Consider the following 18,467-nt stretch of genomic DNA (forward strand, 5'->3'; position numbering starts at 1 on the left):
TGATAGGATCGCGAGGTTCCAGCCGAATATTAGGTTCTCAAGTATAGGGCACAAAGAGGATGTAATTTTGGAGTCCTGTTTAAAATAGAAAGAGATAACATGACTACTTTGGGTGGTTTATCCGCCCCTTATTTTTACTCGCATTTCCCTGTCATTCGTGAATTTAGGGTTTTGATACCTTTTGCAATTTTTAAAGAGGAATCTCTGAAGACCGCTAATGTTGCCCCCTCCCAAATCACACCCAACGTCTAGAAAATTATTAGGGCCTTTGAGATCATTTGTTTCCATCTGAGTTCCCTCCCTACCATCGGGATATTCTTTTCTTTTTATAGTGTTGAGAACCTCCCTATTTATGGTTGGGTAACTCTATACTCCTTTCCTGGTAGGCGTTTGCTGGAACCCTATGCAAAGCCTTATGAGGATTGGAAAGATAGATTTGTGCGGGTTAGAGGGAGAGATGACACTTCAATGGTGACCACACATGCGATAGGTGCCTCTCGCTTTCCTTTGTCGTAGACAATGAATCCTTAACTCATCAAAGGAATACACTCTATCGGCCTTTCTCCCCTTGAATGAGAGGTGATCCGTGTGTTGTGTTGCCTCTAACTTATAAGCTCATGTGCTTTAATCACCTTGGACCAAGAGGATGGCGACAAGATAGATAAGTACCTTGGTAAGCTTTATGGTATGAAAGGAACTTTCTTACTTAATCCCTTACTTACTGCTTTATGCATTTTTACATTCTATTTTTTCATGGGATATGTCTATGATCTTATTCACTAAGAGGAGTGGGTGCTTGTTTCAGACGCAGTCTGAAAAATGACCTATCACCATCCCCTCGGTTTACCCAAGAGATTTGTTATAGGTTAGAAGCAAGAGGCATGGCAAGACATCTCGTGATGGAGGCATTCACCCTCTAAATAGCCAAAGATGGGAGGAAGGTACCTCGTGGCCTTCAGAAGACAACCATATAGCTGACAAGGGAGGAAGGTTGGGTGGAGATCATGTTTCGATTGCTAGAGCTTTTCGACCCTCGTTGTAGAGTGGCCCTTCTTTTAGTGCGGTTGAGTTCACTATGCGTTGCCTCCCTTTTCCATAGAATTTTCTTGGTGAATACCGGTCACTACGCAATAAGTTTCCTTCCTATTTGACAAGACTTTCAGAAGTCCAAATGTTGAGATGTTTTCTGGTGGAGAGAGTCCAACGGGAAAAATATCTCCAGAAGATTCTCGAGTTGTAGTCTAGGCTTGATTTTGTCATGGGGTGCATTCAAGAGCGTCATAGGACGATGACAGTCATGGAAAAGGAGCGAGATGATTTGAAAGCCCTCATCAATATGGTGGATTTTAAAGCATGGGCTTATGCTCAAGAGGGGGAACGTTTGAAAGAACCTTTGGAATTTATCTATCTCTCACTCTTTAGAAAATATTCTTATTCACTCTAATTGCCTTAGTGCTACTAAGTGAAGTTATACATATGAGGAAGATGTTTTTACAAGTGGTTGTGTTGGTCCTTTATATTCTTAAGGGTGTGATACCTTTAGGAGATTGAGTTTAATTCTGGAGATCAACTTGTTATAAAATCTTTGTTCTTGGTTTATTAAGCTTTACCAGAAAAGCTTTGTTTCGATTATTGAGATCAGCCATAAATCTCTAAACGGTTCGATAGTTTAGCCTGGGTTACAAGTTGTCATTTGGTTAGGGATAAGCCTATTACAATCTCAAGATCATATTTTATTAAGGTTTGTGAGCATAACCTTCGAAAGCTCAAAGTCTATAATGAAACTCTCAAGAAGACCTCTTAGGGACATGACTATGTCAACATTTGGTCAAACTTGTATAAATCCCTAGTGCAATCTTTCTAACCTTATCCTTTTACTTTCTGCAATTTACCTTTTAACATTTTATTTCTGTTGCGATTACTCACCTAAAAATTACTAATAAGATCTTAACTGAGAAAGGATAAAATTGATCACAAATTTTGAATACCCTTCCCCCCTTGTGTTTGAAGTCACTTGTCCAACATAAATGAGTCCACGTATGAGAGTATTCTTCCGGGGGAGAGGATTGGTCTTCATGTCAGACCCTATTTGTCGGAATTTGAGACGAGGGTGCCTCTACAACAATCAAAGCAGGCGCAACATCGACAAGCTAGTCGACCTCAGGAATAGAAGTAGAAGTCTCAAAAGTTGAGATGGTAGTCGGTGTCAAAGCATGGGTCGTGGTTGTCGGAGGGGGCATCACAACCTTAATGCCTTGGCATCAGCAACATCATAAAGCATCTTCAACTTATCCATCTTATCTCAAAAGGAAAACACACGTATAAAAAAACTACAATACTCGGTCCTCTTAAAAAATATATTTCATCTCATCCCGGTTGACCGGACTCGGAATAGCATAAGTGTCAATCCATTTCTTCTTCATCTCGGAATTACGCACCTTGTCGGGCCCAAATCCCTCTTCATAGTCGAGCCCCTGAAACCAAGAATGCAAGTTTTCCTTCATCATTGCCTTATTAGGAGAAATAGTGTAACACCCTACTTCAAATTCAAATAAATAAATAAAATATAAATAACTAAATCAAGTAGGATGTCACATCCACATAATTTGAAGTTTACAACTTTACTTCAACTCATATAAATCACATTGTTACAACGGAATTAAAAACAATTTTTGTTCGGTATCCAAAGTTTCACCCAAACATCTAAACAATAGTAGTTTAAAACAAAAATCCTTATTATTGAAAGATACGTAACATGAAAAACACATAGGTAAAACAACCTCATAGACAAAACAACCACGATGTTACGTATCAGAGCTACTCCACTAGAAGACCCGATCGATAACAATATATCATGCACCGTTAACAACTCAAGTACCTGATTTTCTGTACTCCAAAGGAGTACAGACATAATAAGAAAAAAGGAGGTGAGAAATACATTCATATAATTAACCAGTGCATAATATTCTAATGATAGTATTCATGCGTAATGCACCACAATTATTCAGAATCCACATTCTCACAACAATTAAACACCATGCCGTATAATAAAAATACAATGAGACTCCATAACTCGACCCAATGCATATGGTACCAATTTTTTATCAATGGTTCATCATATGAACCCGATTCCCCCTTCGGAATCCCGAACTTCCCCTTCGAAGTTACTGAGAAGTTTAACATTCCCCTTCGAACTTAAACTTATCTCCACCAACTCAAAAATTTATGAATGCATGGCATGGCAAAAAATGCAACTGACACGTTTGTCATTATTCATGTCGTCATCCGCAATTGATCACACAACTACAACTATGCACAACATAATCCATCCTTTTGGATTATCACAATCACAAGTGAACAAACAATTCAAATGATTCATTCTAGCAACGCAAATATCGATATGAACTTCGTTATGATTCATTCTAACACGCGCAAATATTGATATGAACTTCGTTATGATTCATTCTAACACACACAAATATTATAATACATCGTGGTCCATCATTGATTATTCAATATACTTATCTAATATGTAGTCCATCCTTATGGGCAACCACTAATGTCATTAACACACATACCAATCATTCGTGACACAACAATTAAATTACTGATACAAACTTCATCTATATCCATCATATTTATACACTTTCTTACACATACTTTAACCCTCTGATAAATCCATTAATATGATTTTTTTTCCTGAATCAAAATTGTAGGACTCCCTTTCAGCTAACCAGCGCACCAAACCTCGCCTTAAAATGTGACACGATTTCAAAGTAATGACAAAACTCGTACAAAAGATTATTTTTAAAATGATGTTGTTTGGAAGGATTAAAACAGTACGAACCCAACACATCTCAAACCCCAATTTTTATCCTATAAACACCCCTCAAATATTTTCAAGGAATTTTCATCATTAACCATATACATATATCAACAATTCATTCACCAAACACCAATACATCACCATTTTATAATTTCCCGTGATTTGTTCATCATGTTCATATTCCCAAAACCCTTATTCCATTATCATGACAGAAAAATTCGGCAAGCATCATTACATCAAATTCATACAACAATCAAGGATTTATATATAACAATCACAAACTAATTATCCCATCATACAAACATTGCAAACCACAAAGAATTTCAATCAAAAACATGGTAAAGAGTAAACCTAAGAGTGAAGGACCCCTCGGTACTCTCTCATGGATATACACCCTTATAATAATGATTTTCCTCCCCCCTTACCTTAGATTGTTAAGCTCCAATTCTTGAAAATGGTGATTTTTTTTATCCTCCTAACTTTTCCTCTTTTCTTCCTAGCTCTCTTTTTCCCAAGTTTTCACGTATTTTATAACTTCCCCTCTTCTCACTTCCAATTCCCCTATAACAACCAATTTTCTATTTTTATTTAAAATCTAATATATTATTTTATTAAATATCAACTAAATATTTATTTGAATAAATCCAAATCAAATATTTATTTTAATATATCACCGCAACAATAATAATTAAAATAAATATTTAAATCTTAACTATTATTATTATTTATATAAATCATTCTAATTAAATAATAGTAACAACCACTACTTCTCCCACCATTCTCATATCTCTACCTTTTTGCTCACACACCCTCAACACATTAAATTCTAATTTCTAAGGTTGATGTACTACACTCAAGGGTCTCCCTTAACACAACACAACATAATATCCCAACACACATAAATTACACAATTATATTAAGAAAACAAATAATAAAATTTCGGGGCGTTACAACTCTCCCCCACTTAGAATATTTTCGTCCTAAAAAGTTTATCGGACGAGAATAATTCGGGGTATGTTTCTTGCATATGGCTTTCCAGCTCCTAAGTCATATTTCCTCCAGCTACTCTTCCCCAAACAACTTTCACTAGAGCAATCTCTTTGTCTCTCAACTTCTTCAATTTCAGATCCTCAATTCTCACGGGCAATTCTTATATCGTAAGGTTGTCCCTCACTTGCACATCATCCATCCTAATCACATGAGATGGATCGCTAATATACTTCCAAAGTTGTGATACATGGAATACGTCATGTAAATTCGAAAGACCGGGTGGTAAGGCCATTATATAACCAACAACCTTAATTCTCAAAGAAATATGATATGGACCAAGAAATATGATATAAGGAACACATGATCACCTTCCTTAAATTCCAAATCTTTTCTTCTCGCATCATGATAACTCTTCTGCCTACTATATGTTGTTTTCATTTTACCTCAGATCATCTTCACAATAGTCTGTTGGAGAATCTTCGGTCCAAGTACATCACTCTCGCCCGATTCATACCAACACAGAGGTGTCCTACACCATCGACCATATAATGCTTCAAATGATGTCATTCTGATACTAGAATGAAAACTATTATTATAAGCAAGCTCGATCAGAGACAGATGACCATCCCAAGTACCTCCTTGCTCGAGTATACAAACCATCAATAATCCCTCCAATGACTGAATAGTTCTCTCAATTTTCCCATCAGTCTGCGGATGGTAAGCAGAACTAAACTTCAGTTTAGAACCCAAAGCATCTTACAAACTTTCCCAAAATATGAATGTAAACCTAGGGTCTCTGTCAGAAACTATACTCAAAGGAACTTCATGCAACTTCACTATCACACGAATATAAATCTCAGCTAACTTCTATAAAGAGAAACTGATGTTAATTGGAATGAAGTGTGCTAATTTCGTCAATCTATCGACAATCACCCATATAGTATCATGCCCTCTAGGGGTATTCGGTAATCCCGTCACAAAGTCCTTGAAAATACTATCCCACTTCCACTCTGGAATGTCTAAAGGCTACATCAAACCTAAAGGTTTCTGGTTTACTACTTTTGACTTTTGCCAAGTCAAACACGCGTACACAAACTGTGTTACATATTGCTTCATTCCTTGCCACCAAAATATTTTTTTGAGATCTTGATACATCTTTGTAGCCCCAGGGTGAATACTCAAACTACTTCTATGACTTTCCTCAAGAATCAATTTCTTTAGTTCAGGATTGTCAGGCACACGCACTCTACCTTTAAACCTCAGTACTCCATATTCATCTACCTTAAAATCACCATATGCACTTGCGTTCTCTGAAAGCAAACCCACCAGCTTAACATCCAATTTCTGACCCTCCCTAATCTCCTTAAGGAATTTATTGTTTACTTTTAAGATACCCAGTATCACATTTTCCGGTGTCATTTCACAAACCATACTCATATCTCTAAACTGTTCAATTAACTCCAATTCCCTAACCATCAATGCCGACATATGAATAGACTTCCGACTTAAAGCATCGGCCACAATGTTAGCTTTACTTGGATGATAATTTAAACCAAAGTCATAATCCTTCAGAAATTTCAACCACCTCATTTACCTCGTGTTCAACTCCTTTTGATCAAATAAGAATTTTAAACTCTTACGGTCACTAGATACCTCGAACCTTGAACCATAAAGATAATGTCTCCAGATTTTCAACACAAATAGCATTGCTTCTAGTTCAAGATCGTGAGTGGGATAATTCATCTCGTGTACTTTCAATTGTCGTGAAGCATACGCCACAACCTTACTATCCTGCATTAACACATCGTCTAAACCCATTTTAGACGTATCACAGTATCACAAACGATTCAAAAGGATTTGGTAAAAATAAAATTGGAGTTATAGTCAACTTCTTTTTGAGTTCTCTAAAGCTTTATTCACAATGGATATCCCAAACATAGGCCTAACCCTTTCGAGTCAATTGAGTAATGGAAGGGCTAAATTTGAAAACCCTTCAATAAACCTACGATAGTAACCAACCAACCCTAAAAAGCTTCTGATCTCTATAACTCATTTAGGAGTTTCCCATTGTAGTACTATATCTACCTTGGACGAATTCACTGTTATGCCATCACCAAAAATCATATGACCTAGAAAACTCACTTCAGGTAGCCAGAACTCACATTTCGACAATTTCGCAAATAAATTATTTTTTTAAGCACTTGTAGTAAAACTCTCAAATGTTATGTATGTTCCTCATTCGACTTAGAGTAAATCAGTATGTCATCAATAAAGACTACGACAAACTGATCAAGGTACGGATCAAAGATATGGTTCATATATTCCATGAACACCCCTAGTGCATTAGACACACCAAAAGGCATCACCGAATATTCGTAATGGCCGTATTGGGTTCTAAAAGTCATCTTCTGAATATCCTCGTCTTTAACTCGGATATGATGGTAACCTGACCTTAAATCAATTTTTCTAAATACACATGCCCCTAACAGCTGATCCATTAAGTCATCGATTCTCGGAAGTGGATATTTATTTTTGATCGTCACTTTATTCAACTGCCGATAATCAACACATAGTCACATACTACCAAATTTCTTCTTCACCAACAACACTGGAGCTCCCCAAGGCGATACACTTAGTCTAATAAATATCTTTTCAAGTAAGTCTTCCAAATGATTCTTCAATTCTTCCAAATGATTCTTCAATTCTCCCAACTCTGATGCGGACATTTTATATGGTGCCATAGAAATTGGCCTAGTACCAGGTACAAGATCAATAGAAAACTTCACTTCTCTCTTGGCAGGCAATTCATACATCTCATCTGGAAACACCTCTGGAAATTCACACATCATTGGTAACCCTTCAATAGTCGCCTGACTCTTCACAGATTGAGAGGCAAACATTACAAATGCTTTAGCTTCATCTTTCAACAATTCCTTCAATTCTTTAGCAGATATAAAATCATCTTCTTGTTTATCTTCAGGAGCAAGAAACCGTAAAGTTGTTTTTTAAAAATTGATATGAACATGGTTGAACTCTAACCACCTCATTCACAAAATTACATCCATATCTTCCAGTAGTAAATGGATTAAATCAATACTAAAGTCCTTGCCATAGATGGACAAAGGGAAACTTAGACATACCAAAGAAGTAGTCATCGACCTATTAGTTGGAGTGTCGATAACTAGTCCATTATTCATAGTGGATAAAACAAGACTCATTTTTATACACAATTAGCATAAATAAATAAGTGTGTTGCACCTGTATCAATAATAGCAATCAAAGGAATGTCGTGAATATAACATGTACATCTAATCAAACTATCAGAACTGTTAGGCTGAGATCCAATCAACGTAAACACATTCCCTCCAGTATGGGCTTTCTTTGGTTTCTGACAAGTGGTGCTGATGTGACTAGGTTCCCCATGATTGTAACAAGTAGGCACATTAGTTTTGCAATCAGCAATCAAATGTCTTGACTTCTCACATTTGAAACATTTATTTTCATAACTTTTACATTCATTGGCACGATGTTCTGCGCCACCACACCTGTAGCACTTGATAGGAGCAGGAGCCCCTCCCATACTTGGCCTTCTACCATTTGAAATTCTTTGTTTTCCTTTGTCAGCTGGAACACTATACGACATTCCATGATTTAGTTGCTTTCCCCTTTTCTCACTAAGACTTTTATAATGAGCAGACTGAGCCCTACCGTCTTCATCATATATTCTACATTTGTTCACCAGTTCAGGAAACCGACGAATCTGTTGATACCTGATGTCCTGCTTGATCTTAGGATGCAACCCATTCTCAAACTTGATACATTTGGAAACCTCTGCAGTTGCATCATTGTAGTGTGGACAGAATTTCACAATTTCCTCGAACTTAGCAGCATATTCAACAACAGTTAAGTTCCCTTGTTTCAATTCCAAAAACTCAATCTCTTTCTTACCAGATACATCTTATGGAAAATACCACTCCACAAACTCTCCTTTAAACACAACCCATGTAATTTCATTACCCGTAGCTTCCAATCTCTGGCGAGTGTTACCCCAACCATCATTAACTTCCTCAGTCAGCATATGCATACCGAACTTCACTTTTTGTTCCTCAGTACATGTCATTACCCTGAAAATCTTCTCAATGTTCCAAAGTCATGCATGTGCTCCCTCTGGATCATACATGCCTTTGGAGGTAGGTGAATTGTTCCTCTAAAACTTTCCCAAGCTGCGGAACTCATCATTTTCTCTCTGTTGGTTGTTCTGCACAACTTAAGTCACTTCTTGCAAGGCGGGAGCAATAGCTGTTGAGTAAACTTTAAATGTCATAGTTAATGGGCTTTTGTTAATAAGTTAATGGAGAGTTTTGGAAGGTTAAAAGACAGTGGCCAAAATTAATAGTATTTACAATATTTCATGTTTCCTAGAATAGCTAAAGTCTATGAGTCTGTATAAAGACCAAAACGTATTCCAATGAAAATACAGAAGTTGCAATAAATTTGTCTCCTTTCTCACAAATTGGCATCAGAGTTAATGGCAAACATGATGAATCAAATGCCGTTGCCACGGCTAACGAAGTTAAATTACGAAAACTGGAGTATCCAAATGAAAGCTCTTCTCAGATCTCTAGACGCGTGGGAGGTGACCAAAGATGGGTTTGAAGAACCAACAGATGTTGAGGGATATACGGCAGCTCAAAACAAGGTGTTGAAAGAGACGCGATCGAAGGATAAAACGGCACTTTACATGTTGTTTAGGGTTGTTGATGAATCAGGCTTCGAAAAGATTGCCGGTTCGACTACGTCGAAAGAAGCGTGGGACACGCTAGAGAAAGTGTTCAAAGGAGCAGATCGAGTAAAGCAAGTTCGACTCCAAGCTCTTCGTGGAGAATTGGAGAGGATGCAGATGAAGGAGTCAGAAAATGTATCTAACTACATCACGCGTGTACAAAAGGTGGTGTACAAAAATGGCGAAACAGTAACTGATGCACGAGTTGTTGAAAAGATCTTGAGATCTTTAACAGATAAATTTGAGAATATTATGTGTGCAATAGAAGAGTCGAAGGACCTTTCGACGCTCGCAGTCGAAGAGCTCGCTGGTTCCCTCGAAGCACATGAACAACGTAAGATGAAAAAGAAGGAAGAAGGAGTAGAGGATGCAAATCAAACCAAGGAGCAAATCAAAGACGAAAAGGTACTATTTTCTCAAAACTTTCGAGGAAGAGGACGTGGTCGTGGAGGACGTGACAGTGGTCGAAGTGGTAGAGGCAGCAACTTCGAGAGAGGACAGTCGATCCAGCAAAACTGGCGTGGCAGAGGACGTGGTCAAAGAGGTGGTAGGTCGAACCATTCCAACTTTGAATGCTACAAGTGTGGGAAGTATGGTCATTATGCGAAGGATTGCAACTCATTCAAATGCTATAACTGTGATAAAGTGGGACATCTCACAAAAGATTGTCGAATCGAAAAGAAGGTAGAAGAAACAACCAATCTAACTTCGGAAGCTGAAGCAAATGAAGGTTTTCTCTTGATGGCTCAAAATGAGATCAATACAAATGACAACGTTTGGTATCTTGACTCAGGAGCAAATAACCATATGTGTGGTCACAAACACTTGTTTAAAGAAATGAGAAAGATTGAAGATGGAAATGTGTCTTTCGGAGATGCATCGAAAGTGAAGGTCGAAGGCAAGGGAACGATCCGTTACTTGCAGAAAGATGGGTTGATTGGATCAATTCAAGATGTTTATTATGTACCAAATCTTAAGACCAACATCTTGAGTTTGGGACAACTTACAGAAAAAGGTTATTCGATACTTATGAAAGAACGGATACTGTATTTGAAGGACAAGCTGGGACATCTGATTGCTCGTGTCGAAATGGAGAGAAATCGAATGTACAAACTGAATCTGATAAACGTTCGAGAAAAATGTTTACAAGTAAGTGTCGAAGACAAAGCGTCACTATGGCATCTACGCTTTGGTCATCTACATCATGCTGGTTTAAGAAGGTTGGCGAAAAAGAACATGGTGCATGGACTACCAGATATGGATTATGAAGGAAAGTTTTGTGAAGAATGTGTGCTTAGCAAACAAACAAGAACTTCATTTCAAAAGAAGGCAGAATATCAAGCTAAGCATATCCTTGATTTGATTCACACCGACATATGTGGACCAATCACGCCAGAATCTTTCAGTAGCAAAAGATACTTTATTTCCTTCATCGACGATTACTCACGGAAGACATGGGTTTATTTCTTGAAAGAAAAGTCTGAAGCATTCGAGGTGTTCAAAAGGTTCAAAGTAAAGGTGGAGAAGGAAACCGACAGACACATTAAAGCAGTTCGATCTGATAGAGGTGGTGAGTATACTTCGACAGCTTTTATGAAGTATTGTGAAGAGCAGGGTATAAGGAGATTTCTAACTGCAACATACTCACCTCAACAAAATGGGGTGGCTGAAAGGAAGAATCGAACAGTCCTTGACATGGTTCGTTCAATGCTTAAAAGCAAGAACATGCCAAAGGAATTTTGGGCAGAAGCTGTACAATGTTCCATTTATGTTTAGAATCGATGTCCACATTCGAAGTTAGAAGATCAAACACCACAAGAAGCGTGGAGCGGACAGAAGCCAACAGTCTCTCATCTTAAAGTATTTGGAAGTGTTGCTTATGCACACGTACCAGATCAACAAAGAACGAAACTCGAAGACAAAAGTCAGAAATACATACTCATTGGGTATGATGAGAAAACAAAAGGGTACAAGTTATTTGATCCCATAAGAAAGAAAGTGATAGTGAATAGAGACGTTCGAATAAACGAAGCAAGTAAGTGGGACTGGAACAGTTCGACAGAAGCTATTGTCGAAGTTGAAGAACCATCTGTCGTTGTACCACCAAACATTTCGACAACACTTGAACATTCTGACAATGAAGATGAACCTACACAACCCAGAATGCGAAGTTTGCAAGATCTGTATGATTCGACAAGTGAAGTGCACCTTATATGTCTCTTGGCAGATGCTGAAAACATCAGTTTTGAAGAAGCAGTACGAGACAAGAAGTGGAAAAGTTCCATGGACGAAGAGATGAGGGCGATTATCCACAACAACACTTGGGAGCTAGTTGAATTGCCAAAAGGTAGTCAACCCATTGGTGTAAAGTGGGTATTCAAGAAAAAGATGAATGCTCAAGGAGAAATAGAACGATACAAAGCGAGACTTGTTGCGAAGGGATACAAACAGAAAGCAGGAGTTGATTATGACGAAGTATTTGCACCTGTTGCAAGAATGGAGACAATTCGATTACTCATATCTCAAGCTGCTCAATTCAAATGGCCAATATTTCAAATGGATGTCAAAACAGCTTTTCTGAATGGTGTACAAGAAGAAGAAGTCTATGTTGAACAACTACTCGGGTACATGAAAGCTGGAGAAGAGAAGAAGGTACTGAAATTGAAGAAAGTGCTATATGGGCTGAAGCAAGCACCGCGGGCATGGAACACACGTATCGACACATATTTCAAGGAGAACGTGTTCGAGCAATGTCCGTACGAACATGCCCTCTATGTGAAGAAAAATGAAAAGAATGTATTACTTGTTGCTCTCTATGTTGATGATCTTATTTCTTTGGGCAGTAATGATCAGATGATAGAAGAATTCAAAAGTACAATGACACGTGAATTCGAGATGACAGACTTAGGCCTGATGAGATTCTTTCTTGGTCTGGAGGTTCGACAAGAAGAAACAGGAATCTTCATTTCACAAGAAAAATATGCAAAAGAAATCTTGAAAAGATATAAGATGGAAAGCTGTAATCCGGCTTCGACGCCAATGGAACCAGGAACAAAACTGTCGAAATTTGATGGAGGAGAACGTGTCGAAGCAGGAAAATATCGAAGTTTGGTAGGAAGTCTTCGCTATCTCACATGTACAAGACCAGACATCTCATTAAGTGTAGGCATTGTAAGTCGATTCATGGAGGAGCCAGTTTACACACATTGGAAAGCATTGAAGCGAATTCTGAGGTACATTCAAGGAACAGTGTCACTTGGGATGTTTTACTTGAATTCAGACAAATACAAGTTGGTTGGTTACTCTGACAGTGATTGGTGCGGAGACATAGACGATCGAAAAAGCACTTCTGGATATGTGTTTTTCATGGGAAATACTGCATTCACTTGGCTTTCTAAAAAACAGCCAATAGTAACACTTTCGACATGTGAAGCAGAATATGTAGCAGCATCCTGGTGCATTTGTCATGCAATATGGCTCAGAAGATTGATGAGTAAAATGGAGCTAGAACAGAAAGATGCTACAATAATACACGTTGACAACAGGTCAGTAATTGAGTTAGCAAAGAATCCAGTAAACCATGAAAGGAGCAAACACATTGACGTTCGCTTCCACTTCATTCGAGAACACGTGAATGAAGGAAATGTCGAATTGAAGCATGTAGCAAGTAAGGACCAGGCAGCAAATATTTTCACAAAACCACTATCAAAGGAAATCTTCGACAGAGGCAAGAAGTTGATAGGCATGATGAATAGAAGAAACATTTAAGTTTACAGAGGAGTTTTGTTGAATAAACTTTAAATGTCATAGTTAATGGGCTTTTATTAATAAGTTAATGGAGAGTTTTGGAAGGTCAAAAGACAGTGGCCAAAATTAATAGTATTTACAATATTTCATGTTTCCTAGAATAGCTAAAGTCTATGAGTCTGTATAAAGACCAAAGCGTATTCTAATGAAAATACAGAAGTTGCAATAGATTTGTCTCCTTTCTCACAATAGCACCATCATTCCTTCCAACCATATTCTAAACATATCAACAACATGGTTAGAATAAACTTATATCAATAGTGTTCACACATTATTCACATACTAAAAACTTATAAGACTCTATGCACCTCGCCGGAAGGACCAACATGCTATAATACTACTTTGTAACACCCTACTTCACAATTCAAATAAATAAATAAAATATAAATAATTAAATCAGCTAGGATGTCACATCCACATAATTTGAAGTTTAAAAGTTTACTTTAACTCATATAAATCACATTGTTACAGCGGAATTAAAAACATTTTTTGTTCGGCATCCAAAGCCTCACCCAAACATCCAAACAATAGTAGTTTAAAACAATAATCCTTATTATTTAAAGATACGTAACATGAAAAACACATAGGTAAAACAACTGCATAGACAAAACATCCTCGATGTTACGTATTAGAGCGACTCCACTAGAAGACATGACTGATAGCAACATATCGTGCATCGTCAACTACTCAGGTACTTGATTTTCTATACCCCAAAGAAGTACATACATAGGAGAGAGAAAAGTAGTGAGAAATACATTCATATAATTAATCGGTGTATAACATGCTAAGGATAGTATTTATGCGTAATGCACCACAATCATTCACAGTCCACATTCTCACAAAAAATTAAACACCACATGATCTAATGAAAATGCAATGAGACTCCATAACTCGACCCAATGCATGTGTTACCAATTGTTTATCAACGGTTCATCATACCAACCTGGTCCCCCCTTCAGAATCCCGAGCTTCCTTTTGAAGTTTCTGATAAGTTTAACGTTCCCCTTCAAACTTAAACTTATCTCTACCAACTCAACAATTTATTAATGCACGACATGGCAAAAAATTTAACTAACACAATTGTCATTATTCATGTTGTAATCCACAATCGATCATACAACTACATTCATACACAACATAATCCACCTTTCTGGATTATCATAACACAAGTGAACAAACAATTCAAATGAATCACCATGTCACAACAATTTACCGATACAAACTTCATTATGATTCATTCTAACACACACAAATATTATAATACATTATGGTCCATCATTGATCAATCAATGCACTTATCTAATATGTAGTCCACCCTTTTGGATTACCAGTAACGTCATTAACACACATACTAACTATTCTTGACACAACGATTAAATTACCGATACAGACTTCATTCATATCCATCATATTTTTACATTTCCTTACACCTAATGTAACCCTATAACAAATCCAATAAAATGATTTTTCCCCTAAATCAAAATTGTAGTACTCCCTCTCATCTAACCAACACACCCAAACCACACCTAAAGAAATGACACGAGTCAAAAGTTAAGACTAAAATCGTACAAAAGAATTTTTTAAAATGATGTTATTTTGAAGGACTGAAATAATACGATCCCAAACCCCAATTTCCATCCTATAAACATCCCTCACAATATTTATAAGGATTTTCATCATCAACCATGTACATATTTCAACAATTCATTCACCAAACACCAACATATCATCACTTTATAATTTCCCATAATTTGTTCATCATGTTCATATCCCTAAAACCCTTATTCCATGATCATGACAAAAAAAATCGACAAACATCATTACATCAAATTCATACAACAATCAAGGATTTATATATAACGATCACAAACTAATTATCTCATCATACAAACATTGCAAACCACCAAGAATTTCAATTAAAAATATGGTAAAGAGTAAACCTAAGAGGGAATGACCCCTCACTATCCTCTCACGGATATACACCCTTATAAAAATGGTTTTTCTCCCCTGTTACCTTAAATTGTTAAGCTTCAATTATTGAAAATGGTGATTTTCTGGATCCTCCTATCTTTTCCTCTTCTCTTCCTAGCCCTCTTTTTCCCAAGTTTTCATGTATTCTTTAACTTCCCCTCTTCTCACTTCCAATTCCCTTATAACAACCAATTTTCTGTTTTTATTTAAAATCTAATATTATTATTTTATTAAATCTCAACTAAATATTTATTTTAATAAATTCAAATAAAATATTTATTTAATATATCACTGTAACAATAATAATTAAAATAAATATTTAAATATTAACTATTACTATTATTTATATAAATAATCCTAATTAAATAATAATAACAATCACTACTTCTCCCACCACCCCATATCTCTACCTTTTTGCTTGCACACCCCTAATACCTTAAATTCTAATTTCTAAGGTTGGTGTACTACACTCAAGGGTCTTCCTTAATATAACATAACATCACAACACGCACAAATTACACAATTTTATTAAGAAAATAAATAATAAAATTTCGGGGCGTTACAAAAAGGACCTAGCCTGGTGCATTACGAATGGATGTCGCAGTTGATGTGAGTTGAACATCAATATTTCATAAATGAACTCTTACATAAGCAAAGAAGACTATGTAGAGGAGTAACACAAAGTAAGATGGGCCTCTAGCGTAAGGGTTCTCACTAGCAAAAAACTCCCCATAAAATTACCAAAGTTCTAGGTGAAGGGGTCAGACTAAGGATTGTCCGGGTAAAAACTAATGAGGCTTTGGTCACGAAAGTTATCTTATGAGGAGCGTTATATGTGGAATATCTTAAGGAACAACCTAAAGGAAGTTTTCTAAAATTTACACTCGACACAAAACTGTAATACCCTCATATATGCCTAAGACTTCAGATGAAGCTGGGAAGGAGAAAATTTTAAATGTTTCAGGATGAAAACTTTGAAGTCAAAAAAAGGTAGCCATAACCCTATCTTTCTGAACAAGCATTCATAAAGCAGAATTGCACAATCATTGAAAGTGATGCATGTACTCTTCTCCGTACCTCCCGAAAGAACATACCAATACTTAGGGTCGTCGACCACAATGCTAACACTTTATTGCATATGTTTGACCTCAAAGATCTAAATAGGCCTCCACTTCAGTGTTGTTAGGCTCAAATTTATTGGTTTTTAAGCAAAGTTGGATGTAACTTTTAGTGTGTTCTCTCATCCTCCGAATGGCCTTTATTTTCTCATCGGTTAAGATGGGAGGTGCATGAGGACCTCAAAATAAGGCACCTCTACACTGAAGTTTGATAAGATATCTTCTGATGAGTTGGATGAAGAAGTTCCCTCCTATTGGGAATCCCCATATACCCTTTTCAAATTACAATTATCAGATAAAAGGGAGGGAGGGGCGAAAGTGTGTGTCAATAAAGTGTAGGTGAATGACCTTGAATGAAAAAGATTGAAAAAAGTTTCCAAACTGCTCAGCTCCTTATACTTATACGTGAGGGCAATTGAACAACCTAGATTCACTTAAGAAAAGAGTTACCAAATCAACGGTTAGATCCCTCCTCGGGGATACATGCAAACTTGAGTGCACTCAAGTGCCCTAGGTAAGTCATACCCAAACTCGCCTCTTAAACACATGTATCATATGCAAGTAATGAAGCGTTTCAATGATGGGAATGCCTTTAATTCACTTGTTCGCCACTACTTTTTTGACTGACTCCAAATATTTTAGTTCTCTCACCACGGACAACGTTTTAGAGGCCGACCAAAATTGCTAAAGGCTTCCCAAATCACTTAGTGCCCGGAAAAGTCTTGGGGGTAACTGTTATACGCCGGCTAAAGACCTAAATATCTAAGTTCTTATTCATCTCAAATTCACCCCATGTGACCCAAAGTATAAATCAGTTCACACGAAAATCAAGGTACACGCTTTTTGATCTCCATTTTTCATTATACTTCTCTTGAATCTTGAACTGACTTGAACATTAGAGTGTTAACCATGTAGATCCACCCCGTGTCACCGTATAAGAGATCAACACCATTGATTCAAGAGGTTCAGTTCGCCAACTACATTCATTTCTAGTGTATGAACGGAACGATATATATATATATATATATATATATATATATATATATATATATATAATATATATATATATATAATATATATATATTATATATATATATATATATATATATATTATAATTACTTATATTAGTTGTTTGTTGTAATGTGTATTTTAAAAAGTTCTATTATTTCCGGTAACAATAATTATTGTTACGATAAGCCAATGATAATGAGATTTTCGAGAAAAATAACTTATTACAATGGCTTAAATTATTCGTTGCTATATGCATGTTGTTGTCAGCAAATTGAAAGTTGTTGTAAAAAAGTCGTTGTCAAATATTTTATTTCCTATAATGTAGATACCATTGTAAGATATTAATGGTTCTTACTTAAAGGTTATTTTAAAATTTTTTGACCAAGAGACTTCAAACAAAAGAGATGAGAGTACGTTATAATTAAAAATATCTTCAAAACTTTTATGGAAAAGGTTGATTTTCTTGATTGATTTTAAGAAAATAAATGAATTAGAGATTAAGAGAAAATGACAAATAACTGGAAATTAAAGAGATATGGGAAAGGAAAGAACTCATAATAATTTATATTTGTTTGGTCTTAAACCATGTGACACTCTAGTCCCCAAGATTTCCCCTTTAGAGTTTGATGACAGCCTGTCATTGCATCTATCTAGTCGAAGAATCAGATCAAAACAAGTGAAAGTTGAGATAAAATGAAGAAGAATGACCAAAGAATGAGGAAAAAATAGCTAAGTGTGGAAATTATGGATTTAGTGAAAATTGGAGCGAAAAATGAGCAAAAAAAGGATGCAACTTCGAAAATAGTCACTTGCACTATCACGCAACATCGCGCGCGTGATAGGGTTATTAAAGCTGCATTGCGCACGATGTAAGGTATCACGCACATGATAATCAATTTTTCTAGGATTTTCTTACATGTTCTGGTCCATTATGGCACTTTTAAATGAAGATTTTATGCA

This window comes from Lathyrus oleraceus, chromosome 4, assembly GCF_024323335.1.
Source record: "Lathyrus oleraceus cultivar Zhongwan6 chromosome 4, CAAS_Psat_ZW6_1.0, whole genome shotgun sequence".
NCBI lineage: Eukaryota > Viridiplantae > Streptophyta > Magnoliopsida > Fabales > Fabaceae > Lathyrus > Lathyrus oleraceus.